The sequence below is a fragment of the Rhinatrema bivittatum genome, chromosome 4, assembly GCF_901001135.1.
Source record: "Rhinatrema bivittatum chromosome 4, aRhiBiv1.1, whole genome shotgun sequence".
NCBI classification, from domain to species: domain Eukaryota; kingdom Metazoa; phylum Chordata; class Amphibia; order Gymnophiona; family Rhinatrematidae; genus Rhinatrema; species Rhinatrema bivittatum.
Genome location: NC_042618.1, coordinates 53,585,489 through 53,596,944, shown reverse-complemented (window position 1 = coordinate 53,596,944; position 11,456 = coordinate 53,585,489).

Here is an 11,456-nt window from a genome sequence, read left to right as displayed (position 1 = left end):
TGAACTGTGCGCTTGAGTCTTTTGGGGCACTTATCTTTGGAGTGCCTAGGTGTGGGTAGCCTAAATGTTGGACGGCTTAATATTTGGGCGCCTAAGTTGGATTTGGAGATACCTCTATCTCTATCCGCTGTTCAGCATACTGTCGGCTATAATGGTGCTGTACCTTCTCTTTGCATTGCCTGTCTTATTAGGACGTCTCAGCCAGGAGTGCTAGTGCTGTTTGGAGGCTCAGGGAGAATTATCTTCCTCTGATTTCACTAAACCTGGTTCTTCCCAGCCGGATGTAGGTCTGGGTAAAGATGACTCAGGTGGGGTGCCTGAATTTGGAACTCCCCTAACTGGTTTCTCAGCGGTGGATGGTAGTTCAGTGAGTACCCCTCAGGTGCCTCCTGATTTGGATACTTCTACTTTTTCATGGGTAGAATTTTTGCAGGGGTTACAATCTTATTTCTTCAGGAGCAGCCTTCAACCCTATCCATTGCTCCCAGAGCAGAGGCGCAGGTAGGAACCTTGCCTGGACCTCCTCGTAAGCGCTGGAGTACTCCTAGAGAGGCAGCAGGACCTCCTGATAGAGATCCAGATGGCACAGATGAGGATGCCAATCCTGACTCTTTTGAGGAAGGTGAAATTCCTTCAGGATTAAAGCCAGCTCTGATCTCTGACCTTGGAAATACTCAGGATTCCTGGGGCAGATTCTGAGTCTCAGCCGAAGAGAAATCCCATTTTGGTTTCCTTGGGTAAAGCCTCTTATTTTTTTTCCCCATGATGGAAGCCATTCAAGAATTGATTGATCTTGAGTGGGGCGCCCCAGAGGCTAATTTCAAAGGGGGTTGGGTTTTGGAAGGCCTGTACCCTCTGAATCCAGTGCTAAAAGAGCACTTGTGTTTTCCAAAGGTAGAAGCCCTTGTGTGTACAGTATCCTGACAGACCACTATTCCCATGGAAGGAGGAGTGACCTTGAAGGATGTTCATGATAAAAAGATTGGGTCTATCCTTAAGCATTTAAAGCAGTGGCAATGACCTTGCACATTGCTTCTTGTTGTTCCTTGGAAGCTTACTCTTGTTTGCTTCTCTCCCAGGAGATTGATGACTCTGGGGTAAGCTCCAAGGTGGTTATGGAACCAGCCGCTGCCTGCCTGGCAGATGTGGGCTGTGATTTGGTCCGCACTTCAGCCAGAGGGTGAATGCGGACCAGGTGTCAGTTATGGTTGAGAAATTGGTCGGCCAATGCCACCTCCAAGGCTAACCTCACCAAATTGCCATTTAATGGCTCACTTTTATTTGGAAGCAAGTTGGAGAAACTGGCCAATAAGTGGGGCGAATCCCTGGTTCCTCGTTTGGAGGATAAGAAGTGGGCGCAACGCTCCTTTAACATGAGGTCGTGTTAGAGGATCCAGATGTTTTCATCCCTATAGAGGAGCGACCTTTCAGAGGATTCAACCTTTCAGTAGGTCTCAGTCCTTTCATCCCAGACAACCCAGAAGGGGCACAGGCTTGGGTAGTGAAACTTCCCGAGCCTCCCAATGAAGGTTTGCTGACCCACTCCAGGAACAGGAGATAGTGGGTCAAAATCACATCGGATCAATGGGTCCTGGAAGTGATACAAGGAGGATATGTAGTGGTATTCTGCAGTGTTCTTCGGGTCATGCTCATGGAGTCTCCCTACCACTCCCCACAGAAGAAGCAGGCAGTGGAGAGTACATTGGCAAGGCTCCTCCGTCTGAGCACTGTGGTTCCAGTGCCCACACCTCAAGAAAATTATAGGGCAATATTCCATTTATTTTGTCATGCCAAAGAAGGAAGGCTCTTTTCATCCCATCCTGGACCTCAAAGATGTCAACCGTTATCTGCAGGTGAAATATTTTTGCATGGAAACCTTGATTGGTGATAATGGCTGCGTAGTCTGGGGAATTTCTGACCTCCCTGGATCTGTCCAAAGTGTATCTTCACATTCCCATCTGACTAGAACATCAATGCTTTCTGCAGTTCGCAGTTCTATGGTGCCACTTTCAGTTTCAGGCGCTGCCCTTTGGTCTGGCCACAGCTCCCAGAACCTTTTCCAAGGTAATGGTAGTAGTTGTGGCAGAGTTGAGAGAGGATGGAATCTTAGTACACCCATATTTGGGCGACTGACTGATTTGAGCCAAGTCGCCAGAAGAGAGCCACCTGGTGACTCACAAGGTGATTTCCCTGTTGCAGGAGCTCAGCTGAGTGGTGAACCTAGACAAGAGCAGTCTTCAGTCTACTCAGTCACTGGAATACCTCTGGGTTTGGTTCGACATGAAGTAGGGCAAGGGGTTCCTGCTGGAAGCTCGAATTCAGAAGTTGCTAGTTCAACTTCATCTGATTTTGAACATTCTGCGCCTGACCATATGGTCTTGCGTGCAGGTACTTGGTTTAATGGCAGCGACCCTGGAAGTGGTACCATGGGTGAGGGTGCATATGCATCCTCTTCAGCGCTCCCTGCTGTCTCGGTGGAACCTACATTCTCAGGACTATTCGATTTGGCCAATGGAGGTCTCCTCTCAATTGCAGTGGTTGCTGTAGGTGGATCATCTTTGGCAGGGAGTTTCCCTAACCCCACTGGTCTGGCTAGTACTGATGACAGATGCGAACCTCCTTGGTTGAGGAGTTCACAGTCAGGAGCTGACAGCACAAGGGCCCTGGAGTACAGAAGAGTCTCTCTGGAACATCAATCAACTGGAAGCCAAGGTGGTCTGGTTGGCATGGTTACAGTTCAGCGACAGGCTGCAGGGTCGATCGGTCCGAATAATGTCTGACAATGCGATGACTGTGGCTTACAACAATGGGCAGGGAGGTACTAAGAGCCAACAAGTGTCACAGTGAATAGATCAGCTTATGAAATGGTCAGAAGTACATCTCCAGATGATCCCAGCCTCACACATTGCAGGCAAAGACAATGTAAGAACAGACTTTCTCAGTAGGGAGAGTATGGACACAGGCGAGAGTGGGTGTGTCAGATGAAGCATTTCAGCTGATACAGGATTGTTGGAGTCTCCTCTTCCTAGACCTGTTGGCGACTTTGCGCAACGAGTAAGTTCCCTAATTCTTCAGCTGCAGGAGAGATCTGAAGTCATTGGGGATCAATGCCCTAGCACAAGAGTGGCTGGAAGACAAATTGCTATATGCCTTTCCTCATGGACCAAGTTGGGCAAATTAATTCAAAGGATCAAATGTCACAGAGGGATGATGCTCTTGTTCACTCCAAATTGGCTCAGGAAACCGTGCTATGCAGATCGGCACCTCTTGCATCAGGGACCTGTTCTTCACGAAGATCTGACTCTATTTTGTCTTACAGTATGGCCCTTGAAAGGGCTTGCTTGCTGAAACATGGATACTCTGTGGCAGGGATTTCCACCTTGCTAAGAGCTAGAAAGTTCTCCACTTCCTTGGCCTATGTGCAGGTTTGGAGAGGGTTTGAGGCCTATTGTGAGGATCAAGGTACTCTTCCTTCCTTGGTCAAGATTCTGCTCATTTTGGAATTTTTGCAGGATGGCTTGAATAAAGGCTTGGCTCTCAATTCCTTAAAAGGTGCAAGTAGTGGCTCTTGCCTGTTTCAGGGATTAGGTAAATCGAGGAGCCATGTTGGCTCATCCTGATGTGGCCCTTTTTCTGAAAGGAATGAACATCTTCATTCTCCTTTTGTGGTTTCCAGTTCCCCTATGGAGTCTTAATTTTGGTTTTGGATTTTTTGGCAGGCCCTACATTTAGACTGGTATATACTCTGTACTTGCAGTTGCTAACCTTGAAAACAATGTTCCTGTAGGGTTCCAAACTGCAAGCCTTGGCTTGCTGGGAGCCATTTCTCCAGGTAACTCCAGGGGCAGTTCAGTTTGTGCTGTCTGTTCCTTTTTACCCAAGGTGGTAACTGAATTTCACTTGAATCAGTATCATCTCCCTGCTATATCTGGACAGAGAGAAAGATGTAGAGGAGTATCGTCTGTTGCAACCCTTGGATATCAAGAGATATATTGTCAGGTATCTAGAGGTTACTGAACCTTTGCAGAAGTCGGATCGCCTGTTTGTCCTTCACGACGGTACTAGACAGGGAGAGCCAGCTTCATGGGTTACAATACCTCACTGGATTAAGGAGGTAGTCACAGCTGCATACGTGGATGCTGGGAAGCCATTACCTAGTCAGGTTAGGGCTCATTCCACTAGGGCTCAGGCAGTGTCAAGGGCAGATGTTAGATTGTTGTGTCCTGTTGACATTTGCTGAGCTGCGACGTAGTCGTCCTTACAAATCTTTTCCAGGTATTATCGTCTGGATGTTCAAGCCTGGGAGGACATGGCCTTTGCACATGCGGTTTTGACTAGACCACAGGCAGCCTCCGCCCTATACAGGAGTAGCTTGGGTACATCCCACTTATTCTGGATTCATCTGACTGGATGCTAAGAAATGAGAAATTACTACTTACTTGATTTCCTTTTCTTTAGGACAGTCTGATGAATCCAGCTTCCCTCTTTTGGCTGCTGACCGATTGCATAATGATCCTCCTGTGTGCCTACTTGCCCAGGGATTACTGGTAAATGTTACTCCAGTCCCTAGACTAGCGTTATTAAATTCTTGTCTAGCTCAGTGTTGCCTGTTGGCTGAGTATTGAAATGGTTAACTGTTTTTAATCAAGTTTTTTTGCTAATCTGTCCACAGTTGCTTTTGAAGAAAATATTGGCAGGCTGATGTCACTGCAGGGATGTATATATACTGTGATGTCAGTTTGTTCCATCTCCATCTGCTGGTAAAGGTGCATAACCCACTTGTTCTGGATTCATCTGACTGTCCTAAAGAAAAGGAAATTATCAGGTAAGTAGTAATTTCTCATTCTCTTCCCCACATCCTTATGAAGTGCAGCAGTGGGGGTTTGATTCTGTAGGGCTGCAATTGGTCCCTGTCTTTCCCACCTCTGCTAAACACGCAGCAGTGTGGTTTGAGGCTTCTAATGGGTGCAAACTGTCCCTCTCTGTCCTTCCTCCTCCTGGTCTGCAACAATGTGGGGATAAGTTTTCAGGGCCATAATAGGCCCCACTCTCGCTTTCCTGACCTGTGGTAGCAGCTCAATTAATCACAGGTAGCAGCAGCCCACTCATTTTCTCCCTTGCTAAACTTTCTTGCATCTCTTCTGGAGGACCTCCTGGGATGGTCTCACAGACCCCAGGTTGGGAACCACTGTCATAGTGGATGATCATCTGGGATCCAGAATTCACCAGATGATGAAGGTTCATTCAAAGTCAAAGGTTCTAGACTTCAGGAAAACTAACTTTTTTAAAACGGGAAGGAGTACTTCAAGGAGTTAGGTGAATGGGAAAATGTAGGGGAAGTAGAAGAACAGTGGGGAAAAAGTAGGAGGGGATATTGTAAGGGCAACTTACCTTTTTCTTATGAAACAAATGAATGGTAAGAGGAAAAAGTTGCTATGGCTTTCTAAAAAAGTAGCTGAAAAGGTAAGGGAAAAAAGGTTAGCATTCATAAACTACAAGAGAACGCAGAGACAGGCACCAATATCTGGAAAAGCTAAGAGAACCTTGTAAAGTAGGAAGGAGAGCAAAGATGCAAATGGAAGGAATAGTTAACATGGCTAAACGGGAGGGGGACGAGTTTTGGGTTTTTGTTTTTAAGATATGTTAACGAGAGGAAGAAGTGTATAAGTAGCATTGTGAAAGTCAGAGATGAAGGGAGGAATATATAGATGCCAAGTTAAAAGAATTGCTTAAATATTTCAGTTCAGTGTTCATTTTGAAAGGGTTAGGAGTAGGACCACAGAAAATGGACACACAGGATTATAAACAAGGTAAAATTCAAATAATTTTCAGAAGATTGTGTTTGTGAGGAGTTAGCTAAACTAAAAGTAGATAAAGCGATGGGTCCAGTTGGCTGATGTTTTCAATGCTTCTTTAGAGTTGGGAGTAGTTATGGATGACTGGAAACCGCTAGATATGATTCCAGTTCACAAAAGTGGAAGTAAAGAGGAGGTTGGGAACTACAGTCTAGTTAGTCAGACCTCTGTGGGAATAAATTAATGGCATTGCTGATAAAACAAGAGTGCAGTTTCTAAAATCCAATGGATTACAAGATCAGAGGCAGCATGGTTTTACCTCAATTTCTTTGACTGGGTGCGAAGAGGCGACAGCAATAGCTGTAACGGACTTGGATTTCAGTAAGGCCTTCGATACTGTTCCACATTGGCAACTTATAAATAAGCTGAATGCCTTTTGGTATGGGACCTACAGTGACTGACAGGGTTAGAAAGTGGTTTAGTGCAAAGTGACAAAGGGTAGTGATAAATGGAGTTCATGCCGAGAAGAGAGGTGTTACTAGTTGTATACTGCAGGGATCAGTCCTTGGACTGTCTTGCCAATATTTTCACAAGCAATATTGCAGAAGGGCTAGTATTATTGTGGATGAAACAAACATCTGCAACAAGGTAGATAACTCAGGAAGATGTGGAAACCATGAGGAGGGATCCAGTGAAGCTCAAGGAATGGTCTAGTGCAAGGGTAGGCAATTCCACCCTGAAGAGCCACAAACAGATCTCATTTTCAGGATATCTGCAGAAAATATGCATGATGCATGTACTGTTTCTACTATATGCAAATACCTTATGCATATTCATTGCAGATGTCCTAAAACCCATTAAGAAGCTGCAAAACCCCACAGAAATGATACAATATAGGGGGTGAAATTCTTCTAAGCACACAACAAGAGTAGAATCTGGGGGTGATTGTATCTGGCTACCTTGATATGTTCAATCAGGTGGATAAAGCAAAAGTCACAACGATGCTTGGGTAAATAAGGAGGGTCATAATCAGCTGAAAAAAAAAAGTGATATTGCCACCAAGTCCCAAGTGAGACCTCATTTAGAATACTGTGTACAGTTCTGGAGACTGCTCCTTCAAAAGGGTATAAACCAGATGGAGTCAGGCCAGAGGGTGGCTCCTAAAATGATCAGTGGTCTTTATTTTAATTCAAGAAAGCATGGAACAAGCACAGGGGGTATCTCAGAGAGTGGTAGGGACTGTAGAGCTGAGAAGTTGGTGTGGATGGGCAAACTACATAAAAACTTAATAGCAGAAAAAGATCAGCTTATGTTTTGATGACAGTTGTCAGTCCAATTTTGTGAATATAGAATAGAGCAATACCTTAACTTTTAGAGTAGTAAAGAAATTTAGAAACAAAATTAAACTGTGATACTGCACTTTATTATGAGTTCATTCAAAGAAAAAAAAACATATTCACAACTTACTATTGCCAAAATCGGTACAGGAATAACTGGAAGTCTCACTACATCGGGACCTTTCCTTGGCAGAAATCCAAAAAGCAAAATGACCAATTGCAGTAGTGGAAGACACTGCCCTTTTTAGATAAGATCAAATGTAAAATCTCACTCAGGAGTTGAGAATGGTCCTCTTTTGGCAGAGACTTGAGAACCTGTATAAGATTGAAGCGTGTTAATACCCAGCCACCTGACAGTTTGGGGAAGTAAAATTAGCTAGGCTATGAACAAAGATTATATCTCCTATTAAAAAAAAAAAAAAAAAAAAAAAGTGAGGATAATGTTGTCCCATAATGTGGATATGGTTTTCAATTGGGTACTATCTATAGCCATGTAAAACACTACCATCCAGCCTGGCGTCATTTACTCATAAAATACTGAGCAGTTCACAATGATGGTTATTATACCAGATGATCCTGACAGACTTGTAGAGAATGAAGAAGTTATGATCAGCTAGGGCAATGGTTCTCAGCCTCTTTTCTATTGGGACACACCTGGCAGATAATGCTTACATGCATGACACACTTAACACTCGACCATCACAGGGCTAAATGGAAACATATACTCTGCATCCATAGGAACCTGCCCCTCCCCAATCCCCAAACAATGGATGCAGAGCAGATTTCCCTACACAACTCACCATTTAAAAAATATATTCTGATTGTGGTACTGGTACTATCTCAGTAACAGAAACACTAACTTCCTTACTACCAGCTATATTGTAAAATACAAAACCGGGGGGGGGGAGGAACAGCACATGTGTAGCAAACCTTCTATACCATAGCAATACCAACTCCAAGAACTCAGACAGCAATATCCCTCCCTTTGAAAAGGCAACAGTGCACGTCCTATTGAGAATGAGAAAACACAACAAATAAGATTGATACAAATCCCTACCTACTAGTAAAATACCTCACCTCAATCACACATACAGTTCCAACCTTCACCAAATACAGAACAGAAGACCACAACTTACAACTGTGGAGACAAAAACTGGAATGGAAACCTCAAAAAGCCACTCTTCATGCAATGCAAAACTGGAGAACTAAAAATAGAAATACATATCCTTGTACACTAAGCAAAGTACAAAGAGAGAAGAAATGTGCATTCCCCAAACTGATATATTATGGCTCTTGCAGCCCTTGTCACTCTCCCTCCATGTCTCCATCATCCTTCACTTCTCCTAATTAATTACTCCTTTTCAATCATTGGGTCTCACTTGCATCCCTGCCCAGCATTCCCTACCTCCCCCCCCCCCCCCCCCCACACACACACACACATCCTCTTCCCTGTGCCTCCCTCTCTCCCCTGCTTGACTCTCCCTACCCCCTCCCTGTTTCTCATCCCTTCCTGCTCAGCAGCCCCCACTGTCCCTCTCCTATGTGCCCAGAATTTCCAACCTCCATTTCTCCACCCTCCACAGAGTGAAGAGATCAGCAGCAGCATCACTCCTAGACCAGAAAGTGAAGATAAAGTTTGTGTACCATGGGGCTTCAGAACAGCAGGAATTGGCAGTGTCTCGCTCTGATCTGGCTGAAAAAGAAAACAGACTACCTCTGGGCCAGAAAGAAGAGAAGAAGTGAGTAAGCCTCCCATCAGGCCCAATATAAGAGAAGTCAACCAACTCCCATCCAGGCTGATAAGGAGACAGCTGGCCCTGCACCACATCAGTTTGTCCCAACACCCCTGTTGAGAACCAATGACCTTGGGCATCCCATCTCAACAAATTAAAAAATGTGATGCAAGAAAATTGGATATAATGGTAAAGAAGAAAAATATAAGAATAGCAATGCTAATAGAAGTCAATACCAGGCAAGTACTCTGTGGATTGTGAGAAGATCCTCAAGTGTTAACATGCAATCAGAGACCAAGAAAATATGGCGGAAAGATACTAAAATAGTCCAAATTATATTGAGTGCCACTGGCCCAATTAAAAAAGCATTTTCAGTTGTATGTAGCCATGTTGCCTTTTCAAAACACCTTATGAACTCCAGAAGGAAGCTTTCTTTGGTACAATACAAGTATTAAGAAGGGCGTTAGCTGTGAATTTGAGAGAGTGAGATCTTATTTAACATACCCTAGCTCACAACTGAGATTCATTCCTGTCAAAGTATGATTGAGACACACTATTCCCAGTCGTCTACCTCCACTAGTTGAATGTGGGGGCTAAAATACACAGATATTTGCAATTTCTCACTACTAATTCAGAAATATGATTCAGGCACTCCAGAAACATGAACCAAAAATGTTGTGGGGCGAGGTTGATGCAACTGATAGGGGGAGGCTTTCTAGGTCATCAACGCCAACTGGCAGAGCAGATAGATGCAAATACTGTACTGGAGCTTCGCCTATAGCAGCCCCTTTCTCTTTGGGTTGAGCCTTTTGGTTCTGGGAGCCGGCAGGTCTTAGGTGGCAGTCTCTGAGGCGTACACGGAAGAGTAGATCCAGGGTCAGACTGAGGTTGGAGGCGGACAGCAGGAAAGAATACAGAGAGTCCAGGCTAAGGGCAGTGGCAGGTGGTAGACAAGGATCCTGAGAGTCCAAGCTAAGATCAAATAGGGTTCTGTCCGAGAGAGCGAAAGCAGAAGGCTGGGCAAGGAGGATGAGGCTAGAGAGATGAAGGTAAAGCTGGGCAAGGCTGAAGAGATTAATAATGCAGCAACTCGCACTACCCAGAAGGTAGTCGAACCATTGCTGAGGCAGAGATGACAAGTCAAGGAAGCCCTTTTATAGGGTGAAGAGTGATGACAGACCATGCAGGCTTTTCCTGCCATGTGCCTTTTAAAGGAGTTGACTTTGGCGCACATGCGCCTAGGGCAATAGCCAGAGCTAGCAGTAATGGCAGCATCCTGTCGCTGCAAGGCCTGTCAGCATTGGGGTAAAATACCTACAGTACCTGAATGTAATCCACTTTGAAGTGGTGTGAAAAGTGAATATAAAATTCTAAATAAAAGTGACGCAGCTTGCTATGAGCTGCAAAAGTAACACCACCTTTCCCACCTGTTCAAAAGCAAGCAAATAAGTTAATTGTGAAAACCAAGCATAGCAATAACTTAATTCTAAATATGTACGGTAATTCAAGAGTACAAAAATGTAATGTAATATGTCAAAAGTAATATTCTTTGTGCAAAGAATTCAGTTGTTCAGAGAACAAAAAACAAGTTGGAGAACCATCCACTTCTAGGCACATTTCATTGTGGTCTAGTTTTATACTCTGGCTCCTACCAATTTCCATATGGCCCTACTGTCCTACCATATGTATCTGAGGCCCTTATCCCCACAAAAGATTTGGTTGAAATTGTCAAGCATGTGGGTACCTCAGTGTAAAAAAAAAAAAAAAAAAAAAAAAAATTCTTGAACTAAATTTCAGCCAACTCGACCCATTTATCGAGCCCCCAATTTTAGAGCGAGAGAGAGCACGCAATAGGCATTTTTGCACTGACGAAATACATATAAAAACAAGCCACTAGTCTAATAAAATTAAATGTAAGTATACCTCTTTTAAAAAACTTAAAAATGGACAGATAATTCTACGAGGTTTCAAACTTGTGCACTTACAGTTGAACAACCACATTTTAGACATATAAAAATACCCACTATTTTTTTTTGTAGGACTTCACATTTGTTTTCTTTTATAACTTAGACCACAAAATCTTAGAAGGGCTGCAAACATGTCTAGTTTTTAGGTCATCCAGAATGAATGTTCATCAAATGTATTGCACACAGAAGGCCTTAGACTATGACTAGCTTAGTTACCCTAAAAACGAGATCTCTTTGCATCCCTTGAGGACCAGGTTGACAAGCACTGAATCACTTTCGTGGCAGCTAACAATACTGAGCATGTTGGAATATATATTTAGACTAAAACTAACATTGGCTGTGAAAGGTATTTAGAAGAAAGAGTATCATCGCTAAAAGGGTTTGTACAATTCAATAAACCTATGTTGATGTAGCCTCTGCCCTTAGTGCAAGTGATTAGGCCAATCTGCCCCTGTCCCCACCAATTGGGGGGAGGGGGGGGGGGAGATAAGGCTTCCCCCCTGTGGGCTGACTGCTCCCATTACTTTATTTTTAGCTTCCTGCTAAAGAACATGAGGGGGTGTTGTGGCCGGAAGAAAGATCTAAGATTGCAGCAGAGCTGATGAAGCTGTGCTGGACCTGAGG